This window comes from Salvia splendens, chromosome 19, assembly GCF_004379255.2.
Source record: "Salvia splendens isolate huo1 chromosome 19, SspV2, whole genome shotgun sequence".
Classification (NCBI taxonomy): Eukaryota; Viridiplantae; Streptophyta; class Magnoliopsida; order Lamiales; family Lamiaceae; genus Salvia; species Salvia splendens.
In genome coordinates this window covers 5,673,122-5,684,509 of record NC_056050.1, presented here as the reverse complement: position 1 = coordinate 5,684,509, position 11,388 = coordinate 5,673,122, and the positions used below count along the sequence as shown (strand labels likewise).

At 37.2% G+C, this 11,388-nt stretch overlaps 1 long non-coding RNA gene across 1 annotated transcript; it reads left to right on the top strand.

Annotated features, from left to right (window-relative positions):
- Positions 1-305: 305 nt before the first annotated feature.
- Positions 306-3,115, top strand: LOC121778551. The gene is made up of 2 exons (XR_006045691.1): positions 306-1,819; positions 2,178-3,115. It is a non-coding gene; the product is annotated as an uncharacterized LOC121778551 (long non-coding RNA).
- Positions 3,116-11,388: the final 8,273 nt, after the last annotated feature.

The window sequence follows — 11,388 nt, the reverse complement described above, 5'->3', positions numbered from 1 at the left end:
ATAATGACTCTATTCATACTACCTTAATTGAATTAAAATAAGAAAAAGATATGCATGAAATAAGAGAAAGATATCCATGAATCTAATAAAATCTTAGAAGACTATCACGTCTTGATATTTTGTTTGCCTTATCACTACAAAAAAAAGGCTCATTTTCGAGCACTTACTTGCAAGGGCATCGGGTGCTTGCAAATTATGACAGTTTTTCAAGCACAATTACGAGCAAAATAAAAAAAATAGCGACCACTTTCTAAATAGTGAGCACTGCTACGTGCTAGAAAAATTGTGAGCAACTGATGCTAGCAAATTGTGAGCAACTGATGCTAGCAAATTGTGAGAGCACAAGTAAATGTACTAGCAAAATCTTTAGTTCTTATCCGCTTTCTTCATTCTCATTTTTCCTCATTTCCAAATTTTCGTTCTTCACATTTTCATTGCATTAATTTGTCTAACTTAATCATTTCTGCTAATTCCTCCTAATTCTCATTCAATTCCCCTAATTCTCAATTCTCCTCTTCGCCGCCAGCCACCGATCAGCCACCGACCAATTCTCTCCGCCGCCAACCACCAGCCAGTCTCTCTCTCTCAAATTCAGGAACAACAATTTCAGTGAAGATCGCTAGAAAGTAAGATCGCTAAAAATTCGACAACGATGTTTTCCTCTTCTTTTTTTTTTGAAATTCTATCTGTTCGATTGCATCAGAATTGAGCAATGCATGCTATATTTTAGTTCATCTAGCAATGCATGCTATTGTTTTAATAATTGGACTGATTTGCATATTTAGGGATAATGATGTCAATTTTACTGTTTCAATTTCGTGGAGAGCTAAATCAGGTGTTTAATTGAATCAATTTTGCTTTATAATATAATTTTGAGTACATTTCTGTACACCTCTACTATTCTGTTACTGCTTTGTGTGATGACCAGCTACACCTTAAAATTCAAGTTGGTAATGAGAGTGAGAGTAACTATACAGACATTACGGTGATCATATTGTGGTCATTGTATGTGAGAGAATAAGCCTTCCATGCCAACTTGAATCAGATGGTATTTCTCTTGATATGGTCAATGTATGTGGAGAAGCGCCTTCCGTTGGTATTTCTCTTGGTTTGCCACAGAAGGCTTATTCAAGTTGGAATGACAAAGTTGACCAGATAATAGGTAACTCTTGTGTCTGTCAAAATTGATTGCAATTGCACTTAAGGTTAGGATTTGTGACTGCCAAAATACTTTTGTTATGTGTTTATAGTTTTGAACTTATTTGCAATCTTGTAGAATTATTTGAGAAGCATAAAAGAACTGACCCCTGGTCTTGCATAAGCTGGAGCTTTGGTCAGGATTCTATCTGCATAGTCTACTACAGAATAATTTAGTTGATAAAGCTTGAAGCATTTGGTAGGTTGGTGAGAATTTTGGTGTGTATTTGTGCAATCAGTTTCTCATTGCCTCTTTCCTGCTATGCGAAACCCAACTGAAACTATAGAATGCTATTAAATATTCTGCCTGCATGGGATATTCTGTCTCGGTTTATCAAATTCATTTCCAATGTTCTTTTTCACTGGTATTATACTTGGTAACACAGTTTTTCCACTAGTATTTGATAGCTCGATGTACACATTATCATTTTTCAGTGGAGAGCCTTGAGATAGTATAACTATAGTTAACTCATCCATTGCATTTACTTGGCAGCACATATTCCTAGTTGAGTATGTCTGCCAAAGAAGATAGCCCACAATTTGCAGTGGAGCAGTTCTTACATCTGCACCCTCGGCCCAGTTGCATCATCGGCTCCCTCTCCAGTTTCAAAGACAAATACAGGTAACCAACCTGTAACTCAATGATATCAAATAGCGGATATGGCGGCGCCATGGTGCTATGGCATGGCACTCGGTGGTGGAAACGCCATAGGACCATGGTGCTGCCATAGCACTGCCATATACGACATTTGACAACATTGCGTGTGTACTGCTTTTAGGAATGGGGCATTATGCAAGAAACATGGATCTTAGAGTTGTATTTTATGCTTTATTAATTATTTTAAGAGTTTTAGATGATATTTTTTATTATTTTCTAATTTTTGAATCAATTGATCAAATCTAAATCTCGGTCGTCTGAGTCAATTGATCAAATCTATATCTCGATCATGCAACTTCTGATGGCGCATAGGAGATGGCAGGTTTTCAGAGGAGAGCGGATTCAAAGAATATGCTTTTTTTAGTGTGAGAAAGTCATCATTGATTCAGTTCAAGACGAAGCTGGATATGTCCATGGTTGCTAATTCCAAAGAGGATCGATGTGATTTTAGGATTGAAGGCAGCTGGTTTGAGCGATCATGCGCCATATACGCCAGAGACACCAATAATGACATTGCTCAACTAAGATCCAGATTTAAACCCACTTCTTCTCTAATTTAAATCTATCCATTAATGATGTAACTATGAAGCACTTGGTTTATGGTCTATCTTATTCTTCATCAGCTTTACTCAATGGATTCTACTACTAATTGGCTATCTTTGTTGAGGTAATTCTGCATCTAAGAGCCTTACCACCATTATGTGATTTGCACAACTAACATAACCCCTTGACAAATTGTTTGGGTTTTATATTTGCTTTGTAACAAGTATTTTATATGATGTTGTTGGAAAACTCCATGTTTCTAGAGAGAGGCCAAAAATATTGTGAGTGATCAAAGGCCTAAACTATTGAAGTTTATCGGCTGGAATTCAAGGTAATATGCATCTTTTTTTTTATCATCATTGATTGGATAGTCTTTAGAATTTACCTTGACTGTCATTATAACACACTTCTTTTCTTTTTTATATTTATTTGATATATTGTTCTAACAGTCTTTTTCTTTTATTATTTGTGCAAAACATGCTAACGTCGAGAAATATGATCAAAATCTCGCTTTAGATGCATTTAAAAGAAAATGCAAAGTTAGGTATGGAGATTATATCAGCAAGATGAGAAAGGCACAAAAGAAAATAGAAGAAGTGGCTAGTAGTATTTGAACTAAATTGTGGAAACTAGTAGTATTTGAACTTAATTTGTGATTTGATTGAATTGAAGTGTGAAACAATATTTTGTATCTATGTAAAATTTGAATTTTCGTCATTCAATTGAGTTATTTCATTTAAAAAATAGATCCTGATATTAATTTTTAAAAAAATTACAAATATGTAATAGAAAGTATTTTCAAATAAATGATGAATAGCGAGCACAGCGGTGCTTGCAAAATGAAGTCAGAAAATGGAATTATTTTTGCGAGCACAAGAATGCTCGCCGAAGTTGAATTTGCGACAACATTGAGGAAGTATTGCGAGCAAAAAATTCTTGCAACGGCCACCAGATTTTGCAAGCCATTTTGCGAGCACTAGTCAATGTGCTTGCAATTTTTCAAAATGTGTTTGCTATTGTTCTCGCAAATTTTGCGACAAGCGAAAAGGCTAGCACCCTTTCTACTCGCAAAGTGCTTGCAAAATGATGTTTTTGCGAGCATATATGCTTATTTGCAAGCACTTTGGTGCTTGCAAATCAACGTTTTTTTTTTGTAGTGTCACCCATGGCTGCACGGTCTTGTAGATTCCTTCGAATCACGTTCAACATCGGGCTCTTCAGTGAATAGGCTTTGCGCTGACAGTGGCTGTCTGACTGTGGGTGATGATATTGGGCTGCGAGGTGATGTATTGGTGACCGAAGGTCCCTACAACTCTCCCACAATTGATATCCACCTTGCCCTCAAAGTGGGACTTGAAAGTTAAAATAGCAGTAAGTAGCTGTCATTATGCCCTTCCTTCTTCGTCTGAAAAGAGTGCTCGATCTCTAGTGCAGGACCTCTATCTCTCATCGGGAATGAACCTAGCTCGCCAAACTTGAAACAAAAATATGATAGATAAGTGTGGAAAATAAGGGTTTGAGTGAAACCATGCATGAAGCAAGAATGAAAAAGCATGAAGCCGAAAGAGAAAGAATGCAGGTGCATGTCACGTATGCATGGCGATAAACTGAGTTGGTGTGCAACGGAAGGATGCTGAGTCACCTCCAGCTGGCATCTAGTCAGCAGCGGAGTTAGTTAGAGAGTTGGTTATGAAATTAGTTGGAAAGTTTGTTAGTTTCATTAATAAATATCTTAGTCATAGTATAAATAGCTAGCTATTGTGTAGCTTGTATTTTGATTGATGTTTAATGAAAGAAGTCTTCATCTTCTATCTCTATCCGGTTTCATATTATCTTCTTTCATGAAATTTCACAATAAAAGACTCCACTCTCCAATACATCAAATGATAGCTTATCCCAGTAGGTTGGGACCAAATCAAACAACTTGCGCTGCCCACAATAAGACATGAAACGTAAGGAAAGGCCTCCTTGGCCTACAACAAGCAGAACATCCCCGTATGCACGACATGGACTTGAATGGCAGTGAAGTCATATGAATCTCGATCTCCAACAAATGCTATTATTTATGCCCAAAAATGCATGGTTCATAGTTTCAAGGGACATGTCTTGCCAATCCTCGTGTTCTGGACAAGACTCCGTAGTCTCACTATAGTATAGCAGAGGAGACTAAATGATACACAAAACATGAAGAATGAAATAACTACTGATACTGAAAGAAAGTAAAGCATATTCGTGTTCAATCGCGAATATGTCATTTTTAAAATTTTGGGATCCCCTGATACCTACGGTCTACGGAGCTGCCATTAAAGCACAAGTAAGTTGACATTACTGGCTTCACTTCTGCATTATCTCCTCGTGGTAAACCAGAGCCTCATTATACTGATTTTTCAAAATGTTTTCTATGATGACGCACGTAGGGATGGGATGTCACTCTAGCCCGCAACCCGTTGGCTGGTCCGAATAGCCCGCCAAATTTATAGGGTTAGGGCTAGAAATTTCTGGCCCGATAAAATTTAACCCGATTAGCCCGCACCCGACTAACTCGCGGCCCGTTAGGGCCAGACCCGAAAACCGGACAAAATTTATATTATTCTATTTTTTTATTCCTAATTCGACATTTCATTGATTAATTTTATAATATACTCCCTCCGTTCCATAGAAATAGAGTCATTTTGTCATTTTGGTACGTTCCATAGTAATAGAACCATTTCCCTTTTTCAGTAAAAGTCAACACATTTTACTATACGTACTTTACTCTCTCTTACTTTTTTCTCTCTTCATCTCTCTACCTTTTTCATTTTCCACTTTATTCTCTCTTTACTTAACACACCTAACACATTTTTTCTTAATCTCCGTGCCGAAAAGTAACGCCTCCATTACTATGGAACGGAGGGAGTAATAACTAAAAAAATAACTTTCACTTTTATATTAAATACATCAAATTATATATTGAATTTTTACAAATATAATAATTAATAAATTAATTAAAAACTTCAATTTCATTTAAAAAATTATTTAAATTTCTAAAACATGCATTAAAATTTCACGAAATATCTCAATATTAGTATTTGATCATGTTTATGATTGAGTTTAAGCATATATCTCAAATTATCATAACTAAATATTTTACATTTTATGAATATAACAACTAATTTTCATCCTTTTATTGGGTTGATCGTTTGTTAATATTATCGATTGCAACCCGATGGGCTAGCCCGAAACCCGAGCTTTTAGGGTTAGGGCCAGACGTTTATAACCCGAAAGAACAAGCCCGCACCGATTGGCCCACAACCCGGAGTAAAAATTCCATGGTCCATCTATACGAAAGTGGCATAGTGAATTGGTGTACCTCACCATTAACTCATTGACAAATAGAAGTAAAAAAGGGCCCACATGCCACATCAAATAAATATCAATTCAATAAATTTAATTGCACAAAATAGACATGTATTATTCATGGAAAGTGGCATTATATTACTACTATTAAATTGAAAAATATAATCATAAAATAGGCGTACAATATATATATATATATGTATATTGACCTATTGGGATGTGATCAGTTGCTAACTAATTACCGATCCAAAACTAAGATCAATTTTTAACCGTTAGATTATGAGATCTAGTGGTTGATATAATGTCAAGCGGAAATTTTAAATGAGTATTAAATAAAATTAAAGGGCATTAATGTCAATTCTCTCTTATTAAAATTATCCTAAAACTTAAAATATACGTAACTCTCTCGATTTAAATTATTTTTTCGCAAAATATATATATCAAATTAAAGGTAATTCTATAAGGATTCTAACGAGATCTCACATGCATATGTTCCGACGATGTTCGGATGATGAAATTTGATGATTTTGTTTCAGTTTTCGTATATATTGATAATCATATATTTTATCAACAAATACATAAAAAAATCTCAATATAATGCATATAGAATAGGCCGAAATGTCACATTTATATGGATAGAACTAGAGTAACTAGTTGGTTAGGATTTATTAAAAAAGATTAGGTATTTCATAATTACTACTAAGATTACCATTGAGAAATAGAAAAATGCTTAACAAAATTTCCTAATACGCCCATTTATATTATGATGATAAATTAAAGAGAGAATGATATAAAAATTAAATAAAGGTATATTAAAAGATTTTCTTTATTTTTTAGATAATTAGGGAAAGTAGAAGCAAAAACTTTTCGATGATAAAACTGAATGAAGAAGTGTTAGTGAAAAAATATCAATCTATATAAAAAAAAATCATCTATAAATACCATTGCTGTAAATTGAGAAAATTCATATAAATGCAAAGACCAATTCAGTTATCAAGGCTGCCATTAGGCATGTATTCATACACAAAGACCAATTCAGTCATCTCACAGCCCCCACGAGCATCCTCTCAATATCCCCAAAACCGTCTCTCTCCCACAGCCCCCACACATGCTCACTCAAAAGACTGGGGGCCTCCACCCCTGTATCTTCAACACAATAGATTCTTGTGCTAAAGCACCTCACCATTGTAGCAAAACTCAGTGTTAAAAGGGGCACAGGAGAAGGAAAAACTCTCATGGTTGAAATGCTTAATCGCAATCTTCCCTACTCACACCACAGCTCAAGCCCCTATACCTATGAATATGATCCTATCATGATTGGCCACTGACCTAACTCTACTACGACAATTCTAAGAAGCCTAAAAGATGTATAATGTGAGTGTCTTTGCGCGTGTGTGTAAGTGTAGAGCCCGTGTGAAGGAAGGTGCTCGGTTGTGGAGGATCTTATCAAGGCTGCCATTAGTCACCAATTCAATCATCTCACAGCCCCCGAGTATCCTCTCAATAACCCCACAGCTGCATCAGCCAACCGTCCCTCTCCCACAGCCCCCACGAGCATCCTCTCAATATCCCCACAACCGTCTCTCTCCCACAGCCCCCACACATGCTCACTCAAAAGACTGGGGGCCTCCACCCCTGTATCTTCAACACAATAGATTCTTGTGCTAAAGCACCTCACCATTGTAGCAAAACTCAGTGTTAAAAGGGGCACAGGAGAAGGAAAAACTCTCATGGTTGAAATGCTTAATCGCAATCTTCCCTACTCACACCACAGCTCAAGCCCCTATACCTATGAATATGATCCTATCATGATTGGCCACTGACCTAACTCTACTACTACAATTCTAAGAAGCCTAAGAGATGTATAATGTGAGTGTCTTTGCGCGTGTGTGTAAGTGTAGAGCCCGTGTGAAGGAAGGTGCTCGGTTGTGGAGGATCTTATCAAGGCTGCCATTAGTCACCAATTCAATCATCTCACAGCCCCCGAGCATCCTCTCAATAACCCCACAGCTGCATCAGCCAACCGTCCCTCTCCCACAGCCCCCACGAGCATCCTCTCAATATCCCCACAACCGTCTCTCTCCCACAGCCCCCACACATGCTCACTCAAAAGACTGGGGGCCTCCACCCCTGTATCTTCAACACAATAGATTCTTGTGCTAAAGCACCTCACCATTGTAGCAAAACTCAGTGTTAAAAGGGGCACAGGAGAAGGAAAAACTCTCATGGTTGAAATGCTTAATCGCAATCTTCCCTACTCACACCACAGCTCAAGCCCCTATACCTATGAATATGATCCTATCATGATTGGCCACTGACCTAACTCTACTACTACAATTCTAAGAAGCCTAAGAGATGTATAATGTGAGTGTCTTTGCGCGTGTGTGTAAGTGTAGAGCCCGTGTGAAGGAAGGTGCTCGGTTGTGGAGGATCTTATCAAGGCTGCCATTAGTCACCAATTCAATCATCTCACAGCCCCCGAGCATCCTCTCAATAACCCCACAGCTGCATCAGCCAACCGTCCCTCTCCCACAGCCCCCACACATGCTCACTCAAAACAATGGGGGCCTCCCTCCCTGAGGCACCACCCCCGTATCTTCAACACAACAGAATCTTGTGCTAAAGCACCCCACCATTGTAGCAAACCTCAGTGTTAAAAGGGGGCACATGAGAAGGAAAAACCAGAGAGATTAATCACAATCTTCATGGGCTGACCTAACTCTACTACTACAATTCAAAGAGAAGGCATTAACAGCTAACTCTACTACACTACTTTATATCAAACCCTCAAAAAAAACAAACAATTAAATGAATAGACAACACCATTTTACAACAAACTAAAGAAAAAACGACAATTTTTCAGTCATTCATATCCAATCGAAATGTCATTCATAGGCAAGAAAAAAAGGATATTCACAAGGTTTTATATTTCTTGCTACAAAAAAATTGGAAAATTCTGATCTGTCATCACCTTTCAATCAACGCCCAAGAGCTTGCATCGGAGCCTAGCAACTTGGGCGCGCTCAAAAACCACTTGATTGGAAGCTAGCACATAGCAATCCAGTCCATAATTAAAGACCTCTTTGGCGATGAGATCCACATCTGCAACTGTTCTGGCGAAGACATTGCCGCCCTCTGCCTCAATTCTTGTGCGCACGGAAGTTCTCTTCCTGGAAGCCAGCTCCACTTTTTTGTTGGCGTCTTTCAATTTCTTTTCCTCCTCTTTCAGACGTCTCTGAAGGGTGATGATCTCTCTCTGAAGGGTGATGATCTCTTTCTTACGATTTGCGACGGCACGTGCTCTTTGATTGGCCGTAGTAACTTTGCGCCTAAATTCAGATCTTGCTTCCCTTAGGTCGGTGACGTTCTGTAACATAGCCGTGATAGGATCCATGGTTGAGAACTTGAGATAATTGAATGTGGATCAAGATTTGGATTTAGGGATTTTCAGCGGGGGTCAAGATTTGGATTTAGGGATTTTCAGCGGGGAAGGAGATCTACCTCTAATTCAAAGTATGTACTATATAGATTCTCTCAATTCGTAGAAATAATAACAAAATATGATTTAAAAAAATATTTAAATATAGTTGAACCGGTTCCCGGTTCGCGGTCCAACCAGTTTGACCAGCCGGTTTTATTGATTCTGGGCGGGTCAACCTACAGGCGATTTTTAGAGGGAAATCGGACCGGACTGCCTACCGGTTCGCGGTCCAACCGGCCAGTCAGGTCCGGTTTTTAAAACATTGGGGAGATGACATATTCTCGATTTATGAGAGATTTCAAACAATGCATCTACAATTAAATCCAGGGCCCAATCGAGAAGAGCATTTTTTATCCAACACTGGATTCATATTTTGCTAAGAGATTAATTTCCTAAATAATCATTCCGTCCCAACTAAGTTGAGTCAAAACTTTTGGGCACGAAGATTAAGAAATTGTGTTGAAAAGTATGAGAGAATAATAAAGTAGGAAACATACAGAGAGAGTAAAGTAAATGATGAAATAAAGTAAGAATGATTTAATGTTTTGTTTTTTGTCAAAAAAAGGAAATAATTCAGCTTAGTTAGGACATACAAAAAACAAATACGACTCTACTTAGTTGGTACAGAGGGAGTAATACATGTGTGCATTTGAAGGATGTTATTATAGAATTTGAGATTTAAATAAAACAAAATCTACCCTTCCCTCAAGAACGACCCCTACCCCCATGCCCGTCATCCCGCTCGTCGCCAACTCCCCACAAAGGAGAGAGACGCCTGCCGCGCGTCGCATGCCCTCCGCTTCTCCAGTGTGAATGCTCTTAAGGGCAAATTGCCAAAAAAGTTATCAAATTCTGATCAATTCATAACTTTTAAAAATTGCTGATTATATTACTATCTTCATTTTTTTATAATAGAAATTTCTGAAACGGCACAGATTTTAATGAACAATTTATAAAGTCAGAAGTAAGAGATGTAGAAAGAAAAGTGATTGAAATATTGTTAGTGGCAATGTGTCTCATCCATTGGAGAGAAAAAAGTTTCCTAGAATAGAAAGTTTCTAATTTTATAGGACATGCCAAAAATGAATAGTTGCTATTTTAAAAAACAAAGTAGTATAACTTTGATGTCTTTCTCAATGATCACATAAGGAGTGTTTCCTTGAGAACTTTGTTAAAATTGGAACTCTAATAGCTGAAAATTATATCAGTTTGTTGACATGGTAATATTAGTTGACATCGAGTGACAAATCAGTTCTTGATATTCATGAATTATCAAATTGATATCGAGTGAGCACCTAATATGTTCTCTAATGCCAACTTACATTAATGTATTTGCGAACTGATATAGTTTGTGTTCTAACTTTAAGAAGATCTCTATATTTGAGAGAAATTATGTATTATGTGATAAATGAAAAATACTAATATATGGATAAAACGTTTGGCTATTTAAATGATGTCTTTAATTACATGTATGCATCACGTCAATGAATTCAGGCATGTAACATCTCTAACCATATGAAAGTTAAAAAATGTCAAAGTTACAATATATTTGGTCTTTAATTTTTACAAATGTACATATCACGTCAATGAATTCAGAGATGTAACATGATGAAGTTTTTCACCATATAGTTGTAATATTTTTTTAGTTTCAATTGTCAACACCCTCCTTCAAACCCTTCAAGGTGAACCTTGGAGGGGTTGGACTTTTTTCTGATTGATTGGACCACTTGGCCCAATTTTGTTTTGGATCGGTTGGACCACTTGGCCCAAATTTGAAGTCCAGATATACTGTTGGATCAGTTATTTTTTCAGTTTTGGTCCAGATATACTGCTGGGTCAGTTAAATTTGACTCATTGTCAGTGACCCGCTCTGATACCATGAAAGAAAGCAACAGAAACCATAATGAAGAGGAAAGAAGATTTGTATTGTATACTCCAAATAGCATAGAGCTGTTTCATTAGATAATGCCTAAGTGAAAATGACTTTACATACTTATACTACAACTGAGAACAATCTACAATCCCTCTAATCTCATGCTAAATTTGAAGTCCAGATATACTGTTGGACCACTTGGCCCAAATTTGAAGTCCAGATATACTGTTGGATCAGTTATTTTTTCAGTTTTGGTCCAGATATACTGCTGGGTCAGTTAAATTTGACTCATTGTCAGTG